Genomic DNA, 22,625 nt, shown 5'->3' on the forward strand with positions numbered 1-22,625 from the left:
TAATATCATTGAGGTAAGCTTTGCAAAGTACACAGGTGCCTTTAAAATGTGATTTATTAGTATGAATTAGTGCTCATTTTCAGGGTGAAAGAGGTAAATTGATACTCGTGAAGGGCAAAGTGCTGCACTTGGAGTTGAGAGGCAGCAGAGCAACATGTGAATATCACCACAGATAGAAGTAGGGTGAGATAACCCACAAGGGCACTTAATGTCCCACATGCTGTCCCTTGTCTTGCCCTTGAGCTGGTGAGTGCATGGCACAGGGAGCTCTGCCAGCGAGAGGTTCTCTGCAGAGCTTCACTGACACCCCCGGCAGTTTCGCTGAACTGGGCTTTGGGCTCCTTGCAGGGGTTTTGTAGGGCGTCAGGAGAGGGTTGTGTGCTGCTCAGCAAGGAGCACGTGAGGATTTTTACCGCAGAATCAGAGTTTTGTGCAAATTGAACATTTTGTCTTGTACTTGATAGAGTGCGAGTCAGCGAAGTACCAAAGTGCTGTAGCTCAGCTAGAAACACATCGATAGCCTGGGCAGGAGGGGCAGAGCACCTTGAGAACCCCTTAGCAAAGAGGCAGGCATTGAGAAATGGTTCTGAAAAGCCACTTCATTGGGCTTGAAGTTGCTGGGATGCAGAATATCTGTGGTTTAGTTGTGGAAGGCTGAGGAGTGCTTCTTTGAACAGCCTCTGCCTCTCAGCTGCACCAGGATCCACAGGGATTATGGATGACCCAGTGACTTGAGCTACAGGTACAAATCCCCGTGTCAGGGTTGTGGATGTTTCCGTTGGTTTATGTAATTCTCTTGCTTTGAATCCATTCTTCCCTGGGGTATCTGACTTCAGTGAAGTCACTCCTGATTCAAGGCAAAACTGTGGCTGAGCCCTAAATAAAAGGACCATGTGAGTTGTTAATGGCTGAAATGCCACTTGCCATGTTGCTCTTTCTTGACAAATGAGCAGTTTCCTATTGTCTTGCAGTCATTTGGGGATGTATCACACAGTTGGACTGTCAGAAAGTAAATGAATAGCTGACATGTCTCTTTGTTTATTGGCACTTGCATTATAAATATGAATGCTAATGTTTCTGCTGGGCAACATTTCCAATTAGTTCCTCTTGCTGCTTCTGATTTACACATTCCTGTTTTGTGGTTCCAGTTGCCCAGCGTGGGTCTTCTCATGGCATCCTGTGTTCCCTGGTGTCCTTGCATTGCGGTCTGACAGTCTCTGCCTAATTGGAAACTATTATGGGACTGACTGGCAAATACCCAACAGACAGGAATATTTACATTTGTGTGTCCTTCAGGCTTATTAATAGATTATCTGAAAGGAAGAAGGAAGCAGGAAGCACATAAAATCATAGCACAGCTTATTCTGTTCTGTCCTCTTGTTCTTTTCACTGTAGGAAGACAATATTTTTTAGGCAATACAAGTTCTATCTGTAAGGTTTGCAAAATTCATTCCTGATGCTCAGTGGAGACTGAAATATTGCTCACTGATTAATAGGAAAGATGACAGGACCATGAGTTACTGCATTACTGAAATTATCTCCTTTAAAACTGAGTCCAGCCCTGTTAGATGTTTTGTAGCACACAGAAGATATTCCACACAGACTTTTTAAGATGACTCTTGGAGGGAGGAAAGGGACAGAAGATGAAAGCAAATGAATGCACAGAATCAACCTGGAGAATAGAGATGGTTTCAAAGATGCCTGTGAATTGGTAGCTGAGAGGGCAGGAGCAGGGGTACTCCTTCTCCTGTGGAGCTCTCCTCATCCTTCAGTCTCCTCTTTTTTGATGGCCCTTTTTTCCAGCCTATATGATGTCATGGTTTCAGCAGGGAGCTTTCCCTGCTTGACTTACTATATTACCTCATGCTACAAGGATCTTTTCATTGCAAGTTGTCTGCTGCAGGGAATTCAGTGAAGGATTTAGGATTGGCTATGCAGGATAACTGGCATCTGAGTCTGGTGTACTGGGCACGTATTAAGGTTGATGTGGGAGACCAATTAATATTGGCCTGAGTCTGTAAAGGGCCTGAGAGCCATGCTGGGCTAATGGCTGGACTTAACCATCTTCAAGGTCTTTTCCAAATGAAGCGATTTTATAATTCAAGGCAATAACATCTGAGACAAGCAGTTGGTTCCGTTTCAGTGGCTGTGAATTGGAATGCCAAGGGTTGTATTTAGAAGGCTGGAGCTTGTAACTTTTTGCTTATCAAAGGGGAGTAAGAGCAGAGGAACCATCCTACAGTCATCTGTATTTTCCTTGAAATTGAGAAAAGGGTTGTTTGAAGGCAAAAGTTACATTTCAATGAAAATCTGAAGCCTGAAGCTGTGTCCAAATAATCTCTAAAGCATGGAAGTGATGCACACTATTGCTCACTCGGGCTTATTTAAAAGCCTGTTTTTAAACAGTCTGCTTAGAGTTTGCAAAGTAAAAGCAAGATTTTAAACTCATTTTGGCTGTACCCTGGAGTTAGTGTCCTAGTAACACAGGGCAGTGCTGCAGTGGAGAATTTGCAATCCTCTTCTCCCAAGGGAAGGCAATTCAGCTTTCTGAAGCTGAGTGAACCATGAGTTCACAGCAGCAGGGACAGCAAGCCTCTGCCAGGGACATCTCTCTCTGCTTGGGTTTCCCCGTTTTTGGCCTGACACTGCATCCACTTTGGTGCAGAGTCCCACTTTGGGGGGCAATAGTGGGGTCAAAGGGTCAGCACAGTCTGGGTCAAGCCTTGCTCTGGCTGCAGCAGCCCTGGAAAAGGGGTTCAGCACAAAATGTGCATGGCCAGGAGTGGTGAGAGGCGGTGTTCTCCTCAAGGTCGTGGCTGCCTCTGTGAGGCCAAATGCTCGTTGCCTTGCCTGACAATGAGAAGTGCCCTTCCCCTGCAGTCCCGGTGCCCACCACCGGCAGCAGAGAAGGGAATGGCCTGTGCCGGCTTTTGGAGGAATTTATTCTTTGGGCTCTTATTTACATTGATGCTGATCCTCTCCCTTCTTAGCAATAACAATGACTTGAAAATTCCCTTTTACTTCCCTCAGATACCTCCAGTGGTTGAGGTTTCTTTTCTCTTTATCCCCGTACTGATCTGAACTCCCTGCATCCTCCTCAGTCTACCTGGCATCTGGAAGGGAGAGATAACTGAATAGAAGATGCCAAGGCTTTAAAAGACACACAGCTTTCAATTGGATTTAAAATGCCTTTGTTACAGTGGTGTGGCCAAAATAACAACAACCTAAAAAAAGGTAAATAGCATTCTCCATTTGCTAATGCAGTTTCTGAGGATCTGAACAGTCTGGGACGTGAAGTGCCCAGATAATAGGTGCTTTAAATTCCCATGGGCTGCCCGTAGCTTTTATTTTAGAGGGCTTAGGCTGCAAGATTGAGTGCAAAATTGCTAATTCAGAAAGACTTGCTGAAGATGAAACGCTCTCCTGAAATGTGATCTTCAGTCCTGTAGGTCGTTTGCTGCCGTTCTCTTCCTAGTATTTTACCTTCCAAATAGGCAAAGCAAAAGCACTTCTGTAATTTCAACTGTGAATATTTGAGATGTCTAGGGGAAGAAAAAAAAAATCTTTCTTTATTCTTTTACCGTCTCTTGGCTGTGACTGCAGCTGTTAGGGTGATTTTTAAACTGCTGCTGAGCAGGTGTTTGGTAGGCACTGGGTGTTAGCTTTGGGTTAAAGCAATAGCTGTGTGTCTGTGCCTCCTCTGGAAGCCTTAGGTCCATTTCCAGGTGTGGAGAGGATGAGTATGGGAGCAGAAAGTCCCAACCGTGGAAGAATCTGAATTGGTTCTGGTAAAGGGAGTTTGCTGCTACGTGCAATTCCTAAATCAAATTGTCTGCTTGCTGCTTCAACAATGATAAAAAATATAAAACGAGTTGAAAGCACTGAGGAGAAAAGATCAGGGCAGCAAGTGAGTGATAAGAAGCAGAGCTTTTATCAACTCATCGATACAGGAGCTGCTGGAGGCAATGGCTCCTGGCTCTATGGCAGCAGCTCTGCCACTGATTTCGGCAGGGGTGAGGTGATGCTGCCAGCACAGCAATGCCATGTCAGACATCTTATGATTTATCTGCTCATCCCTGAAGATATCTGAAATGGTTTTGGAGACTTGATTCACCTTCCTACTCCTAAATGCCAGACAGCTGGAGGAGGGAGCTGTCTGGCTGTTCCCTGAACAAGTCAGTGACTGGGAATAGCAGGGCTTCGTTTGCTCTAGTAGGGATGCCTGAGGGCTTCCTGTTTGCAGTTCGATCCCACCCTTGTCCAAATAGGCACCAAGTCGCTCCTAGAGACCTTGGAAGAGAGAGGTGATTAAGGCATCAACCATACACCAGGGGCAGCAAAGTTACTGCCGTGTTCCCTGCAGCTGGGATGAGATGTAAAGGGAGACTGAGATTGTCCCATGGGAAGAGCTCTCTCTAATTCCAGCTGCAATAGGCTGCTGAGGGCAGGGCTGAAATTCCTACTGATTTAAGTACTTGTTAGACATTGGCAAGAATATTTTGGCATTAGGGCTGAGTTAGTCCAGTGTGGGGAGGTGGATCAGATGGCTTTTCAGGGTGTGTGTCCCCAGCCTATGATGTTGTGGGAGGAGGTGGGAAATACACATATACCCCACACTCACATGGCATTAAAGCAGTTACCATCTCCAGCTTGGTAAGTATTTCACCAAAAATGGGCTGTTGATGGTGCGTGTGGTGAAGTCCTTTTGAAAATGTACCAGAGCACCCCCTGCCAAGCTCCACCAGCATTGCTGGGACTGGACTTGGTGCTGTGGCACAGCTGGATTCTTAGTGGTGCCTTTAATAGTCTGCAGTGGTGGTCAAAGCAGGTTCTGTTATTGCTGTAATCCACTGCCTGAAATTATGCTATTTTGGTGACTCAGAATCAAAGTATCAGATAATTTTGTCAGGTTCTGCTGTGAAAACAGGTGAATCAATAGATTTTGTTTCTTCTTTGCAAGTTAACAGCCCTGTCCAAGTCATCCTACTGGAATGAAAGGTCATCGAGGTACAAAGTACTATTAATTATTGAACGCTACTCTTAGGGTCATAGAACACAGCAGTTTTCCTTCTGTTGTGAGGATGGCGCTTAAATGTCCTGTGCTGTGACAGTTTCTTTTCCTGCACAATTATTTCCACCAGCTGCTCTGCATCACTGAAAGGGAAGAGTTCTTTGTGCCAACTAGTGCCATTGGTGCCCAAGCCATCCTGGACTTCCCTGGCCAGCTGGACTTCTCAGTCTGGTCAAGTGCAGCACCCAGGAGACTCTGCTGGTTCAGAACCTTGGGAACTGGGCAGCTCCTTTCCAGCTGAGCACCCAGAGCTGAGGCAGCTCAGCTTTTGTTGTGCAAAACACCTTTGGGTGATAACAGAGTTGAGAAAGAGCAACAAAAGGAACCAGAGCATCGGAGCTGCTGCCCTGCAGCCGTGGCTGGAAATGGGCAGCACCTGTGGGGTTTGCTGCTGCTTCTGGTGTTTTAAGCAGGATGCAACCTTTGAGCTTTCTCTGTCCCAGATTCCCTGGAGGGTGCTATAACTCGTTAGTAGCTGGCTTGCACCCTCCTGAGCACAAGCAGCTTCTGAAATGGTTACTCACCATTTCTGTCAGCCAAACAGAGCTGGGAGGCCACTGGCACGTGGCTTTCCAGTGGTCCTCTCATGAGATGCCCCATGTGAGCTGTGCTGTGGACAGCCTGTGCTGTTCCTGTTAGACAAAGCTGATCTGATTTCCCTTGTCATTTGAGGGCATCAGTCATCTCTCCTGTTTCATGGTGAGCCTTTGAAAGCCAGTTTAAATTTCAAGCAGATGATTTAAATCTTTGAAGAGAAGCATTTTCATTCTAATTAAATCATCCGCACTTTCACTCAGATTTCTTTTTAAGGACTCTGAAGATCCTGTGTTTCTGCTCTTTTTGTTTGTTTGTTTTGCATTAAATATTTGTCAAAATTCTTCAGTGGGAACTTTCTTAAAGGTTGAGCTCCTCTAATGCCTGTTCATCTACCATCTACCCATTGGTATATGCACGGAAATATAAGAAATTTGGGGAATATGTGAAGAACAACTGGGCTGATTTAGAAGGTAGAATCATAGAATAACTTTTGTTGGAAGGGACCTCTGGAGATCACCTGAGCAAACACACTGCTCAAAGCAAAATTTATGTCTGGGGTTTAAAAGGTACCATTGGGAGATCTGGACTTGTAAAAGTTTAGATGCCATACAAGAAAGCAAACATACAAAAGGATATAGTTTAAAAAGCAGAAGAAAATAAGCTATTAAAAAACCATCAAACCTTATCTTTTCTGCCTGTTGGGAGCCATAGTGATTCATGGAAAGGGTAGATCTAATGGGACGAGAATTATCTTAAGGAACAGCTCACAATTAATGGATGAGAGGCCAAAGTTTAGCCTGCCAGCTCCATCTCTTGGCAGTGGTTTTCATTTGACTATAACAGTGTGTCAGGGATGTCTCCTTCGCAGCTCTTCTTATCTATGGGCTCAGGGAACAGATCATGATGTTGGCTGTAGTTCAGAGAAGTTAAGTTTAACTGTGGAACTTGTGTCTTTGGGTCTTGGAGAGCCAGGTCTATGTGAGGGGTAACGAGTTTCTGCTCCAGCTGTAATAGAGGTGTCTGGTGGGTACAGCCTGGGGCGGGATGTAGGAGATGCAGGGGCTGGTTTGCACTTGGTTTCTCAGTCCTGAGAACTAAGTCCTGAACTTGGCTACACCCCCTTCTTCTGATAATCTGAAAATAGGAAGATATGTTCTTTATCAGGCATTCTCTGAAGTCACCCCTGGAGTGTTATTCTCATCCTGCCATCTGAGGGCAGGAATATGTAGACAAGGGACAGGAGTAAGAAGGGAATGGGATGGAACATAGTGCTCAAGCATGGCCAGGAATTCCCCTTAACTTCCCCCATAGTTTCTCTGTTCAGACAAAATTTCTGTCAAAAGAATAGGAAAAATAATTTCATGTCTTTCCCACACCAGGCAGTGACCCCCTCAAGCCCCAGCAGAGACCTCCAGCATTCCTGGCACCACCATCGGGGCAGATGCAGGAGTAGAGTAAGCTCTGGGGCTGTGGGGCTTTGTCTTTCCTCCCCTCTCTGCAAAGTCTCAGGTCCATCACATAAGCAGAGCTGGCCCAAGGCTTCTCCACTAGCCAGCAGTGATGTTCTCACTAGTGGTAATGGGAACAGGTCAGGCCTAATTGCTGCAGTAGCTCCTTAATGAGCAGAAACTGCCGCATTTTCATCAGCTGTCACTAGTGACATGTATAAAGTTCATCTTGCCCACGGCTCCAGTTGTTCTCATTATTTTTGTGTGTGTTGCTGTAATCATCACCAAACTCCACAGAACATGTTTTTAAGGTAAAAAATTGACCACCAGCAGAGCACTAAGATCAAGAACTTTTGTTTTCTCAGTGGGGCTGTACAAGAGCCAAAGCCCAGCAGCTGCTGGGCAGAAGTGTGTTTCACTTGAGCTCTCCCTAAGCGTTAAAACACTGAGTTTTGTGTCTCAGCCAAGAACTGTTTACCTGGTGACAAATCCTAATTGCTTCTGCTAAATCCAAAGCTCACCAAAACATTTTCATCATTATTTCCAGCACATTGCATGGAACTTGTCTGGTGGGCCAAGCAAGAAGTTACCAGCTTGGATGACATCCCAGAGTCCCAATATTGCATCACTGGTGAATACACAGAAACCTCCTGTTTAGCTCCCTTGATGTGCTCCTGTTAATGGTGCTTCATTTAGCTGGATTGAATTCTTCAGGCTGTAAATGGGATCCTCCTTTTGGGTCTTGTTTCCATGTCACAGTATTGTTCTAATCTGCATTTGCTCTCATTCAGAGTTTTAATTGTGCCTCCTTTTAGAGCAGCTTCCATTGAAATGCTGATAAAAAATGCCATTTCTCAGGCTAAATGGAATGTTTTCAAGGTAAAAAAACCCCAAACAACCACACTGCAAATTAAACAATAATTATTCTTTGGTATTTAAGACTTTCATTCTCCCTGTCTTATTCCTAGGCTGTAATCTCACAGGACAGGTACTGCCCTGACATTTCCAACCCTTGAGCTGATGTTTATAAGTGGCAGGAAAAGAGAGATTCCTGAGGCAGTCAGTGTCAAGTTGTGCATGCAAATAGCTCTTAACCCTATCTGCTCTTCACAAACCATCCTCAGATGGGATTGCTGGCGCTTGGACCCTTGAGCCTCATTGTAGAGAACTGGGGGAAAACACTTGAGGGGAAAAATGTGACATCATCTCTGATAAAAAAGAGGCATGAGACCACAGGAAAAATGAAGGCATATTTTAAAATGGCTAATTAGGGAGCTGATGTGGAGCTCTTCATTTACCTGTGGAATGGCATTGAGTTCGATGGAATGTATTAGAGTCACTGGGGCTTGGGGAAGATGATGAGTAACTACAGGACTGGGTGTGTTTAACTGACAGCAGGGGAAGCTGTAGTAGAGACCACGCAGCATTGCAAATGGGCCAAGGGGAATTGTCAGCTTGTTAGTGAGTGCTCAGCTGCTGTGCGGAGCAGCATGAGGTTGCCAGCTGAATATAAACGTGTTGTGATGCTGAATCCCCTCCTGCAGCTAGAACTGAGGCCGGGTTTGGCTGAATCAGCTTCCTTTGGTACCTGAGGCCATCCGTGCAAGGGCTTGGTGGTGTGTTAGTGGTCAATGTACACACTCAGGAAACTCCCAGCCCTGGCTGATTATTGCTGTTTGAGGCTGAACAGGGAAGTGTAGTATGGATGTGGCAGCACCGGTAAACATCTCAGCTACCCACGAGGGTAAAGCATCTGAGAAAACTGCCTTGCTCCGATCTCATCTGTGGTTTTGTGTAGATGTTGCAGAAAACAGCCACCTTTTCATAGCTCTGTTCTTTCTTCTTACGAAGCCCCTTCCTACCAAGGGTCTTTATCTGTCTGGCAAGGCTGACATTTCAATCAGTGGCTTCCAGGAACTTGTTTGAGAAATGAAATGAAAATCCTATTGATTTAGTCTCTAGATCAAGCCTTTTCCTTTCTTTCTTTTTTTCTCTTTTGTAAATCCCCTGATGGATGTGGATAGGCTGCAGGGTTTAACTGAGGTTTAGCTCTTGTCGCCTTGCATTTTATATTCCTGAGATCACTCAAACAAGTTCCTGAGTGCTTTCCATTTATATTGACTTCAGCCAGAAAGGAGGATGTTCAATACTTGCCTGAGCAACTCACTGCCACATTAGGTATTTATTTGAGTCACCCCTGTGGTGTGCAGGACACCAGGGTGGGAAAACCAAAACCCTTTCCGGGTTGAAATCAGCCTTGTGTGAGTGTTTGAGGGGGCTCTGATGCTGCTGTGAGCAGTCTTAAATTACTATTGAGCTAAATTCATGGCAGCAGATCCTGAGCTGCTGATGGCCACCACTGTTTTGTCCATCTTCATGCAACTCTCCATTCATCCAGAAGCTTCTTCTAAGTGCTCAGAGTTGGGGACACCTTCTGCTTCCCAAGGAGCAGCCTCTTTTTTACTCCAGAGCTTCATTGTGGTGCACCAACTGATGTAATCTTTTCCATTTGTTTCGTGCTGGCAGCTGGTAGGAATTTATTTTATCTTGAGAGTTTTAAAAGATCTTGTTTCCTGTGTTACTTTAATGTGTAAGCCAGTCTGATGCTGCAGTTATTACAAGACCAAGTTTTGCCTTGGACTATCAGGAATTTTGAAACTTTGCAGAGGGATTTTTCTTTCTGCAAGAAAGAAAACAGGTGGCTGTTGCTCCTTCTCCTTTTTCTTCACTTGTGAGAATTCCAACAGCACAGCTGTTTCCTGTTGAACTTCTATATCCTTGTGTGTTTATTTCAAAGTGAGCTGAGGGAGCCCGTTATTGTAGGAAAAAAAAAAAAAGGTGTAAATGGTAGTTTGTGCAATTATATGTTGATTTTTTGTCTTAATACTTGCAGTGCTGCCACAGATGCAGGATTGGTACCTAATGCTTTATCCAGCTGATTGGTTATAGGCCTTTATAGTTCTAATTAATTAGCTTGATGGGCGAGCCTAATTGGTCTCCAAAGTGCTCATTTCTGTCAAAAGAGCTAATAGATAACAACCGCTTTCTGCCTTTGTTCCCCTTGTCTAGAACTGCTTGTAATAATGATTTTTATACTGTTGTAGAAAAGGTTATTCTGCTGCTTGCAAACAGAGTATGGCCTTTGCCCTCTCACCAGGGCCTTGTGTTCCAAGACAGATAGTCTGTCATTCTGAGGGTGCATGAAGGGGAATAAAGTTTGTGCTTTGTTTGCTTGAGGTTTTTTTGCACAGCTTTATATCTCCACAACTACGTAACACCCCTCCTGACAAAATCCCTCCTAAAGCAACCCTCAGAGTTGACTGCATCAGCACAAACTGGGGATTGTGTACTAGGAGGGTTGTTTGGAAGTTAAAACTCTCCTTTGGGTTGTTTTGTTCATCCCCAGGTATGCACAGAAACAGATTTCCTGTGAGCCCACACAGCCCATTTTTAGCACAAGAAGGATTTCTGGAAGAATGTGGTTTCCATATCATTGCAGGTCATCTTTGACCACAGCTTGCCTACTCCATCCTCCACAGAGATCACTAATATGTTCTTAAGTGTCATTACCTCTGGATGTGTTTCAGGGCAGAAGTGCCCATTCATTAGATTCTCTCCTTCTGGATCAATCAACATCTGCTGAGAAGTAGAGCAGCTTGAAGGGTGATTGATTTATTAAGTGGTATATTGAGCCTGTCTTTGCTTTCATTCTAATAGTCTGGCAGTGTTTTCCCCATGGACCAAAAGCAATGTTTCAGCCAGGCAGGTACCCCAAGTGTATCATTACTGTAGCAGCAATAAAGATTAAAAATGGCCCGTGGCATCCTGGCCATGCAGCAGCACTGTCTTTCATCATCCCACGGTTTTGGTGACCTTTCCAGTATATTCTGGAAGGTTCCTTCATGCTGGGCAGAACAAAGCTCCCGTTCTGGCTCCCAGATACTCCTGTGCTGGAGTTTTTTGTCTGGCAACACACACAGATCTTCCTTAGCACAGTGCAGGGGAGAGATAATGGGGAGTACTTGGCTGCACAGTGAGGAGCCTGATTGAAAATCAGTTGACTTTTATCATGCCAGAGAGCTGTCTGAAGAGCCACAACCAGTCCTGTATCCACCACTGGCTGGTCACAGCTTTCCATCTCCCGCTTCATCCCCATCAGTTTTCACGTGATTCCTCACATGTTGGTTAGAGACCCCCCTCTTGGAATGTGCTGCCTGGGTTCAGCGGATGCTTGCTTGAGGCCTGGGCCATGTTGGGAGCTTCTGATCATTAACACCAGCAGTGCTGATGATGGGGATGCTCTGAGGATTGTTGTAACCTGGGAATGACTCAGCTGTGCTCACAGAAGAACTGACAGCAAGGCCCAGTCTTCTAAAGAGCTGGGCAAATGGAATTGAACTTGCTTTCTGTAATAGCCAAATATTCCAAATTTGACTGTCATGCATTCCTAGAAAAGATTTAAAATCCAAATCCAGCAAAGAGGAGTGACAGGGACAGAGGAAGAATCGTCTCAGAAGATGAAACGCAGCAAGGGCTGTTTTATTTCTATTCTGTGTAATCAATCTGGCTACCAGCTTTCAAACATTTAGAGCAGTAGCTGATGAAGGAAAGTACCAGCTGTTGAATCCTAGGAAAATGTTCTTCATAAACCATGAAATTTATTTTGAACCCTTGTTCAAGGATTTGCTCATCCAATCATTGAGATATACTTTCAGGCTAAACAAAATTTGTCTTTCTATTTAAGAACAATTTGTGCTGCTCTGAACAGTATTCCCTTCTGCACCAGGCTGATCATGTAGTATTAGAAGAATTCAGAGAGATGTTTTCGCTTTTCTGTAAATTCCCCCTCAGTGTTTTTACAGGCCCCACAGAGGATGACCCAGGACTCAACTTCTTCACTTCCAGGCAGTGAAGAGTGATCACAATGTGCTAAGATACCTGTGTCCGTAGTCATGCAGCTGGATGATAAGATAAAACACAGAGCCTTGTTCAGGACTGCACAACCCAAAAAACATCTGCTCTACCACTGTATTAAAAAGTCTGGCTTTGAATTTCAAGTCCAGGCATTGCTTTGCCCAGGTTTGTAGAAAGAGCTGTGTCCTGCCATCTGTAGAAAATGTTTCCAAAGTATGTAAGGATGAAAGAATTGACAGCATGTAATAAGATTGGGTTGTGTAAATAATGATAGGGCAGATCCATCTAAATTCAGTAAATGTGCTTTCATGGTAGCAGAGCATCCCAAGCTGCACACCATGGACATTACCCTGTCAAGTAAAATGCCTCGTGCTGAATTGCTGTACAGAGATTTATTTTTTAAACATATGTATTAAACAACCAAGAGTCTTAAATGAAATGTCACATTTAATTTGGCACCCAAGACATGAAGTCTGCAACTGCCCTCAGCCAACCCTAACAGCTCCACTCTCTATGTCAGTTCCTCTGCCTGGCAGAAAGATCTGCAGCACCCTCCCAACTCCCTGGCATCTGTGCCTGCTCTCCTGTACCCAGCCATTTGTGGGGGGATAGATGCAGCACGTGCCAACTACTTCCCTGTGTGGTCCAAGGTGCTCTGGCAAAGCCTCCAGCCTTCAGCAGAGCCCTTGGTGCTGGCAGTCAGGAGTGCTGGGGTGGCTGCAGCTCCGGCTCCTCTCCGGGAGTGCAGCAGTCAGGGATGTTTAGCAAAGCGTGCAGAGACACGCAGAGCATCTGCTTCCTCCCTCCTGGGCTCTGGAGTTGGCGTTTTCCTGGGCTGGAGGCTTTAATCTCATCTTTGTTTAATAGTTTCTGATGATTTTATCTTCCAAGCATCAGTCCAGTTGTTCTCTGTGAGCATCTACAGCCTCTCCCAGCAGTGTGCTCTGAAGGATGGGATATTCCCTGGAAGAGTGCTGCTATATTGTTGTCTTTTCTGACTGATAACATTTTCAGGCCCTTGGGTTCCTGTTTGATGACAAATCATGACAAATTTTTCCTTATTCCTGTATCTTAGGCCATTCATGCTTTTGCAAACCTCTTCTATCTTCTCTTCTGTCTCCTAATCGTCTCCAGTTTCTAGGTCGAGAAATCCCAGTCAGTCTTCATATAGAAGCTGCTCTGTACTTTTACACTTTCTTTCTGCCCTTCTTCATTTAATTTGAGACGCTTCAGCTTGGTTTTTGAGATCAGAACAATACCAAATATTTCAAGACTGATGTGGCCATGGGTTTAGACAGGGAGATGATGATAGTTTTCGAAGTGTTCATTTTGTAGTGGCTTGTCGTCTTGAATGTTATAGAGTATTGGGTCGTGTTTCCTCGCCTGTGTCCCCTCCTGCTGTGGGCTGAAACTTCACTTATTCTTCTGGGTCCCCCTTTTCTGCCCACATGCCCCCAGGTATCCTTCCTGGTCAGCACCAAAGGATGAGGAGAGACAGGAACGCCTGCAGGAGACCCTGGGCAAGCTGTGACTCCTGAGTCACCTGAATGACTTTGCTGCAGAATTCCCTGTGATCTGAGTGGGCTACATGAGCACATCTGAAAAATCTCACTGTAAATACTGTCACCTTGGGGACAAATCTCTACAAACATAGCCAGAATTAGGGCTTAAGGTGGTATCCAGGACATCCTCACACAGCTGTAGGGATGTGATAAATGTACTGATCCATGAAACTGCTCAATCAGCTAAAAGCTGTGACACTTTTCTTCTAGTCATCCACAACCAGAGTTATGTCACAGCTTGCTTCCAGTGGTGTGGGGATATTAAGAGAGATGGGACCACTGAGAGACATCTGAGCATGTTTTATTGCTATTATCTTCTACAGTCTCGTGAAGGAGTGAGAATGTCTCCACTGCATATGTCAGAAGTCCGTGGTCAGTGGTCACAAGACCACAGGTTACAAGGTCTTTTAAAGGTTAATTAGCTAATAAACTGCTGCCACAAAGGTTGTTTCTACTTTCACACCAGACCCTAATTAATTTGTATCACACGTCTTGACTCAATGCGGACCTTTTTAACCAATCATATAATGACACAAAATCCTACAGAATTACACCTTAAAAACTCCTATTACCTTTATAACTACTTCTATATCTTAAACTTTAAACTCTAAAATTTCCACTACCTAGCTTAACATCTTTCTGCTTAAACTACAAATCCACATTCTTGTTTATGGTAATCCAGAAGCCTTTTCCAAGGTCTCAGGTCAAGCCCTGTATTCATTTCTGTATTTGGGCCTGCATGCACAAGGTTTTGAGCATTTTCTGTGCCTGGATTTCGCACACAGTGGAAGGCTTTTGGTACTCAGAAGAGGAGGATCAACTGAAACTGAGGTGAGTTTGAAAGATGCATTTCAGTGAGATACCCTGCCCAAGGGTAAAACTAATGTATGACTTCAGGGAATATCAGTGCTTTTAAATGCTTTTGGTTAAACCATCCAGATATCAGGGCATGTGAACCTGGGGTTTAGGGTAATGGAGCTCAGCACTCCCTTTTCCAGCTCCATCTATACTCCAGCTGAGAATGATGTTTTGGGAAGAAGAGTTGATTGCAATGACTGGATTTCCCCAGAGAGCAAATTCTTGTTTGTGGAAGCCACCAATCACTGAGGTCCAGAGGTCTCTGGGCTACAGAGGGTCCATGAGGCTGAGGAGAGTATCAGCACTCCTTACCTGATACTGCACTGAGGAGCAGGAGTTAACACACTGCAGTGGGTCAGCTCACTGCAGTTCACTCCAGCTTTGACAAGATGTTGGCCTCCATTCCGGTGCTGTGCAGGGCAGGGGCCTTTGCTGGCCCAGATAGTTGAGGCCATCCTGCTGCAGGATGTTGCATTGCCCTGCACTCTCCTGATTTTCAGCACAATGAGGATTTTCTATCGTTCTTTAAAGGCTGGGGAGAGTTTGGAGGTGGAGGGTTCTGCAGGGAAGGAAGGGCCACACAGGGCGTGGAAGAGCATTTGGCTTGGGCACATGGGTCTTCATGGTGGTGAGAGATGGGGCTGTTTCTTCAAAGGGTGTGTTTGAAATTCCCATTCCAGGCAGTAGAGAAACACTTACAGCCCAGGGGGATGGATTGGAAACGACACTGAAAAGCTTGGGTGATTCAGGGAGTCCTTGTGTGACTTTTCAGACTTGGATGGATGTGGGTTCATAGGAGTTAGTCTGAACCCAGAGCTGATCAGGAAACTGCCTCAAACTGCAGCACTTTTTAAGGGCTTCTGAGCAAATAAAGTTCAACGTAATTAGGTCAGAAATGCCTTGCAGGCCAAATCTAGTTTTCCACTGTTCTCTATTTAATTACACAGTGTCTGACTTCCATGTAAGCTCAGTGTGTTAAAAGAAAATCTCACAACCTTCTCTGGATACTTCCCTGGACCTTACTTTTTCCATTACTTCCCACCTGCCTGTCTCAGCCTGGACTCTGAGTGATCCTCCTTCACCTCAGAAATAACCAGGTTTCCCCACAGCTAAGTTTGGCCAGATTTTTTTTTTTTTTTTCACTTCAATTTGCTTTCATGCCAGTTTATGTCCTGGACTTTGACCAGGGCATTCTTCCTTACTTACAGTCTTAGGGATGGTCGTAGCTCCAAGGCCACTGTCCTGCTGTCAGAGATCTCAGAGCAGAGAGGACTTTCAGGAGAGGAGACAGTGCAGGACCTTGCACTAGAAGGGGACCCGAAAATCCGTGGATCACGAGGAGGTCTATCCAGGAGTTTCTCTGCCTCCCTCCTGCAGGACTTTCTGGGACATCATGGTGGAATTACTGTCTGTTGATGGAGGTTGAGTAGAGGGTCACCTATCCCAGTGGTGGGAGCTGTCCCCAAGCCCGGCACTGTAGGTCAGCCATGGAGAGACATTTCCGATCGCGCTCCGCAGGGAGCAGCCACAGCGAGTATTTTTGGTGCTGGTGACAGCGTTAGCCTGAGGCTCTGTCTGTGTGCAGCTGGTAATGTCCATGACTCTATTTCCTCTCTAATTGTATTTGAATTGGGCTGGGTGATGATTGCTGTCCTGCTTATACTGCACTCCCTCAATTCACTCCATATGGAGCTTCCACTCATCCTCCCAGTTCTCACCTGCTGGTTCTTCTTGGCCAGGGGACTGGACCGTGAAGCAGGGACAGTGACCTGACAGCTCAGAAGCAACTGCTCTAATGCAGTGCTTCCTTCTCATCTCTTGGTTGTGATCTTTAAACACTAAAGTGATTTCTGCTGCAGCTACCAAGCAAGGGAGAGCTGGTGGAAGTCAGGGCACAGAACGGGGCAGATAGAGTTGGCGTATCCCTGTAGGTCCAAAAAGGAAGGAACAAAGAGTGATGCTGGTAACCTGCAGCTGAAACTCAGCTTCTTCTTGCCTTCCCAGGGAAGGCTTGCAGTGGGTGCTCCTTGATGTTTATCTACATCCTATGAGCAGCTCAGTGTCAGGGAAAGCCAGTTAAGGTGACTGGTGGTTTCTGCCCTCAGTTGTGGCATTGGCTTTGAGCCAGGAGATTCTCTTGAGGGCTGCTGGCTTTTGAAACCTCTCCTGAGCTTCTAAGCGTGGAGTAGAACTACCTGCTGTGCCAGTGAAAAAGAAGTGATCCTCTGATCCATTTGGGATCCTGTTGCTCAGGGTCAGCTCTTTGCTGAGGAGCTGCTGCAGCTCCTCCCTGAATGCTTTACTGCTCCTGCATTTCCACTTCTCTCTGCAAATATGTAGCTTAATAAACAACCTGCTGGGTTTGTCTCTTCTGTGGCTGCAGGCAGTATCCCAGGCTGTGTCAGCAGGAAAAGGACAAGTTGTCTGATTTTCTGAAGGAATGCAGAGCGGACACCACTTGCTGAGAACATGCTGCTCTTCTCACCCACACCTTCCAGAGTGAGAGGGCAAAGGTGCAAGGAGACCCCACGCTGTCCTACGATGACATTTTCTGCCTTGAGCTGATGGTAGGTGATGGCTGAGAATCTCCTTGCCTACTTCTTCTCATCCCTGAATGAGGCCACTTGACAGATCCCTGCCTCAGCTGGGTTTCTGTGCCAAGAGAGAAGTTATCAGGATTCTGGTAAGGCCAGAGAGCTGGTTGCAGAAAGCATTTCTGCCCTGTGGGCTCCTGGCAGGGACAGGAGCCTGATAAAGCTGAGCTCTGCTGCAAGGGCTCAACAACAAGGGCACTCCATGTGTGTCCTGACAGTGTCTAGAGGGATTGATTATTGTAGGTAAGGACACATCTTACACACGGTGTTCAGGGACTAACGGAGGGTGTTGGAGCACTGTCAGTTCACATATTGACCTGAAGCATGCACTGGTTTTCTGTGGAAAGGAGGCCAAATTCTTCCTAAGGTTAATCATGGAAATGCCAATCCCTTTCTGTAACCTGGACTGAACCATGTCTGAGTCTCCTTTCCAGTGTAATTTGTGAGCTTGGAAACAAAGTTGGCAGGTTTAAATGGACTTTTCTGTTGCACACAGGGGCAGAAAATATTTTGCTTTTCTGTTTATGCAAGCAAACTCCCATGTCCTTCCATCAACCAGAGCCCAATTTCTGAGTATTTGCACAAGGTGAGATAGGATGAAGAATGCCTACTGTCTGTGCAGTGCAAAATCCTTTTTCATCTTTGAGTAAATCCCAGAATAATTACCTCTGCTTTCTTTTGAAAAAGGTTAAACACCATTTTTTTTTTTCCCCCCAAGGAACGGGATCATATTCTCTTCTTGGTTACTCCTATAGCCCATCTAAGGCTAGGAGCCTCCAGTGTCAGAACAATGCAAGTTTCACACCACTGTAGCTGACAGCAGCATGATGTGACCAAAAGCTTGTGTCAGAGGAATATTGCAGAAAGTGGGAGCTGATGAGCTGAGCATTAAGAGCATCCTGTGGTGTGCTGAGCTGATTTTGTAGTGTTTCCCAGGCTCCTGCTTTTCACTAGAGTGGAGCTATGTCTCTGTATCCCTGGTTAGTGCCTGACATGTTTTGGTTTCTGAAATTCCTTTCCCAGGGAATTTTCTGTAAACAAGAGACACGTTTTGGTAACGGCAAGGACATTTACATATTTTCTCCCAGGAGAGGCTTCTCTTGATGTCCCTCTGGTCTGGCCAATGTGATGGAAGAGGTTTGTCTTCTTGTCACCAATCGAATTGGTCTGTGTAAAATCCTGTAAAAGGAGAAACACTTCCTGGAAATAAAGTATTCACCTTTTCAGCCTTCTGAAATTGGAGTCTTTGTGTCGTTGTGGTGTATAATTGTGACATGTCTCCACAACTAGCTTAACCTGCCCTGTGCTCCTGAACTGCACTAAGGTGATCTCCAGAAGTCTGGTTGCCCAGAGTAAAGTCCTGGTACTCCATCTCATGATGGACAGACATAAAGCATGACCTCAAATCTTGAGTGGAAACCCTTCCTAAGTGACTGTTTTAATGTCACATGGTTTATTCTAGGACTGAATACAAGTGGGCTACTACATTCTGTTTTGTCCAGCATTATCAATCTTTTGATTTCCTTTAATGTCATTATTTGTGGAAGAGCTGGTTTCACATTTGGAGATTTTGTCCTTTCTGTCTCTCCCTTGCTCTAGCATATGGGTGTCTTTCCATCAAATGATAGTATTTTTTCCTCTTTATCAAATACAGAATCTAAAATCCCGCCACCACTGGCTTCTACAACCTTTTTTGTGGTGATGGTGTTGTGACCTTTACCTTGGACAGACACTTCCCTTGTGTTGTCAGTCCATCTGCTAGAGAGGCCCCCAAAGCTGGGACCTTTCTGCCTCTGACCTTCTGGCCAGCAGTGGCTGCTCTCCTCATCCCACCTATCACCCATGATGTCTGGGAACACCCTATAGAAAATCAAAGCCTTTTGACAAGTAGCTGGAAGAAATAATTGCTTCCAGAAATTAGGAAGCTGGTGGAGGGACAGCAGTCTTGGAAAGGCTTTCTGGGCAGAGTGGCTTTGCAGGGCTTGTGCAGAAGCTTTGCTATGTGGGCCACTAGCTGCCAGTATTTTCAGGTGTTGCTGTCTAGAAGCTGCAGCAAGTCACTGCAGACTGTATGGGGTTAAGTCACTGACGAAAATCCTAACAAAAAGAGGAGGCAGGGATTTTTGGAATCACCATGTGACCACGAACATTTTGAGCATCCATCTAAGCCTGTGGGAAACAAACTGTTATGCAACTCTGACTTGCCGAGTGCATCTCAAATTGGGTTTTATTTTTGCAAATACACATGATGGGTCAGCAGAAGCAAGCTGTGCAAGAAGCCCAGGTGGCTACCAAAGGAGAAAGTCCTTGGTTTTTGCTGCATAGTCCCCACCACAGCTTAGCTGTAAATCACACTGCAGACACATGGGAGCTGACTCCTTGGAAATAGAAACCAGCGGAAAGGGAGGACAAGGATTTGTTACCATTGCCCTGACCTTGGTGAGTCATCACTCTCCTGTCATTGCCGGGTCATGACTCTCCAGTGTCATGTGTTAACTTGGAGCTCATGGAGGTGGTCTCCAAGATGGCTGGGTTATGGACCTGAGGTTGGCTCAGGAGGTGACAGCATTGTTTGTTCCTGCAAATCTGGTCCCCATCCAAAGGAGAGGTTACTGCTGAGTGCTTCAATGTTTGGCAGAAGGCACCATGTCCAGTGGGAGCTCTGATCCATCCCACAGTGGTGGGTTCAGTTATTTATGGAAAGAGGCAGATGTTGGCTTTGGCACTGCCTTTCTCCTGAGTGCCCTGAACTAACAGGCTGCTCTTTGGGTGCCATTTCAATGCTTCTGTTACCAGCTCTGTCTTGGTTTTCTGTCTGCTCCAAGCACTGATTTCCTTTCTGTGGATGGCTTTCCCCCTCTGCCAAACTGAGGCAGCAATTTGGCCAAATACTGTTATTATCCAGCTTTTCAAGATCAGCTTTTTCTTATCGGGGCTGGTGGAGATCCAGCAGATTCTCATCATCTAGGGGCTGAGTGAGGGGAAACAGGATCCACATGTGTTTCTGGTTGCAAAAAGATCAGTTCTGTAGCTGTGAGTCACGGTGAGCTGACCCCTCCTGTATTGTGTCGCTGGATGCTGTGGCAAAGCCAGGGAACAAGAGCTGGAGATTTTGTGCTGTCTCACCGTCCATCCACTGTCTGTATTTCAGGCCACCTACCCATGGCAGAGGCTGACATGGTGCCAGAAGTGGTGCACTGTCATGTTCACAGCTCTGAATAGCTTTACTTCTGTCCTGGCCAGCATCCACAGTAGTTTTCTGTGCTCTGGCTCAGTGACCATCCTATAGGGAATGTGCCAGCCCAGGCAGACACTGGCTCCTGAGGTGTCCCGAGGCTCATACAGATGTAGCTGTAGCCTGTAAGGATGGGTAATGAGGCATATCCTTTGGACTAGTAGTTCTTTTTCTCCTGTGGATAGCCAGGCATGTGAGGAACCTCTCAAACAGCCTGTTTTAATTTCCCAGGAGAAATATCTAACATTTTCTAGCTTTATAGTCTGACATTATAGTAATGAAAGGAGAAATGGCAAAAGTTTTCCAGAATATGTTACGTCTTCAAAGAATTTGGTTGAATAGTACAGAATAGTAGAGTATGTGTAACTGATTATTTCTTCTTACCCTCCACCTTTGGAGTCAAACACCCTGGCTTTCAGTTTCCCTGACAGTACACGGAAGCTCTCTGTGATGCATTGCCAAAAGTTTCTGTCCAAATACACTGAATCCTGCAGAATGGTGATTTGATCTCAGGAGATCAAGAGTCTTGCATTTTTAACAGGTTTTCTTGGGACCAAGGATATGAGTGCAGGACTCCAGTATCCACTGCTGCAGTCGGAACAGTTGCTGCAAGTCACTTTAGGGGCTCAGGCATGCAGTCAGTCTGGCTGGCTGCCAAGGCTTAGTAAGGGAACAGGTAAGTTTGCTTTCCTAGTCCTGTTCACCCACAGCTCAGTAGACAGTAACCAGAGCGGGACAGATGTAACAGACAGTAACCAGACATGGACACAGCTCACAGCAAGACAGAGCTGTCTCAAGCATCAAGCATAGGCTGGTTAACATCTCCCACCCTTGACCCTGCCTTCTGGTCCTACATCCCCTTCCCAGGTCCCCCACCCAATCAGATCTGTCCCTTTCCTTGCCTCTGTGATATCTTGCTGTTCCTGTGCTCCAAAGCAGTGGGGTAAGATCCCTGTGTCAGTTATATTTCTGTCACAGATGTGCTGGCCTTGGCATTTGACAAGTCCCAAAGTCAGCTAAACTCACTCAGCTAGAACAGAGCACCATTGTTAATAGATGCATATTCATCAGGCCAACAGTTCTTTTTAATTTTCTTCCTCTCCTGCTTAGCTTTATTTTTGCTTATGAATTGTATTACACTTGCTTCCATTAACAGGAGATGTATTGCCTCTGTCAGTCTCTGAGTAATAACCAAACTGCCCCAGTGCCCACAGGGCCAATAGATCTGATGGCAGCACATAAAACAGACCAGTGAGTACCATCAGCTTGCAATCCAGCAGGAGGAACAGCCAGACAGCACTTTGTGAGGTGGTTGACCTGAAGAACTGATAGTGCTGTGTTAGGCTCCAAGAAGTTTGTTTTCTGGCCTTGGTGGAAGGAGGGATGCTTTTTGTGTTTCCCAGTAGTGATTTGGCTCTGAGACCTTGTTCTTGTTTGTTTGAACTTGGCTTCAGAGCAGCTAAAGGATGATGTGGTGTAAAATCTGAAAAAGCAGACATATTTTACACCAAGATCCCAAAGTCTTGCAAGAAATAACACAGTGCCAGGAAAGTGGATACTCAGTTTATGGTAGACACTGTCTGACAAGCAGCACAAATTCTAAGGTGCCTGTCCCTGGTAATCTGTTGGTGGCATAAGCTTTGATGGCAGGACCAGAGTCAAACCCTGGCACCAGTTTGCACCCTCAGCATTGCTGTTCCTCTCCTGTCTCATTCAAATACCTTCTCTCCCAGTTTACTGTCTGGCATGTGAGTCTCTGCAGAGCAAATGGACACTTTCCTTAAGAGTGAAGCATGCAGCATTTATGAAATTTGGGCTCATTTCTTTCCCACTTGTTGCTGAACTCCCCTCCCTCTTACTACAGCTGTGTATTTTGATTTTAAGGCTCAGGATATGCTCTCCTCCCCTACTTTAGAAGATGACAGCGCCAAACATCATCGCTGCTCTTGACACTTCATTAATGGCCTTCCCCAGCATATCATCAGGCTGTTTGTGTAGCTGATGGTGCTGGCAGGCCTGGCAAGGCACCGTGGAGGAACCAAACGAGGGCTGGCTGCAGCTCTCCGGGCGGAGGCCACAGCAGCTGCAGGATCAAGCAGTGCCCTGGGCAGCTCAGCTCAGGCAGAACCTTTAAGAGAAGTGCAGAACACTGTGGAGCTGAGGTGTGCATTCACCTCCAGCTGTTGGGCTTGAAGCAAAGGCAAGCAGCTGCCTAGTGCATCCCTCTTGCTGGGGAGGCTCTGCCCAGGGCGAGAGCACTGAATTCAGGCTGTGAAACACACAGTGAGCGGCTGGTGATGAGCACTGGTGAGTTATTAGACTCTAATTAGCCAAGCCAGGAAAATGATCATCCAAGTGTTCCTTCTCAATGCTTGTCTTAGCCAAGCTCCAGGTGTTGTAGCAGAG

The 22,625-nt window shown here is 45.8% G+C and overlaps 1 protein-coding gene across 1 annotated transcript in view; it reads left to right on the forward strand.

Annotated features, from left to right (window-relative positions):
* Positions 1-22,625, forward strand: part of CMTR2 (cap methyltransferase 2) — an 85,960-nt gene that overhangs the window by 34,473 nt on the left and 28,862 nt on the right. The window lies entirely within an intron of this gene.

Source organism: Sylvia atricapilla, chromosome 12 (genome assembly GCF_009819655.1).
Source record: "Sylvia atricapilla isolate bSylAtr1 chromosome 12, bSylAtr1.pri, whole genome shotgun sequence".
Taxonomy (NCBI): Eukaryota; Metazoa; Chordata; class Aves; order Passeriformes; family Sylviidae; genus Sylvia; species Sylvia atricapilla.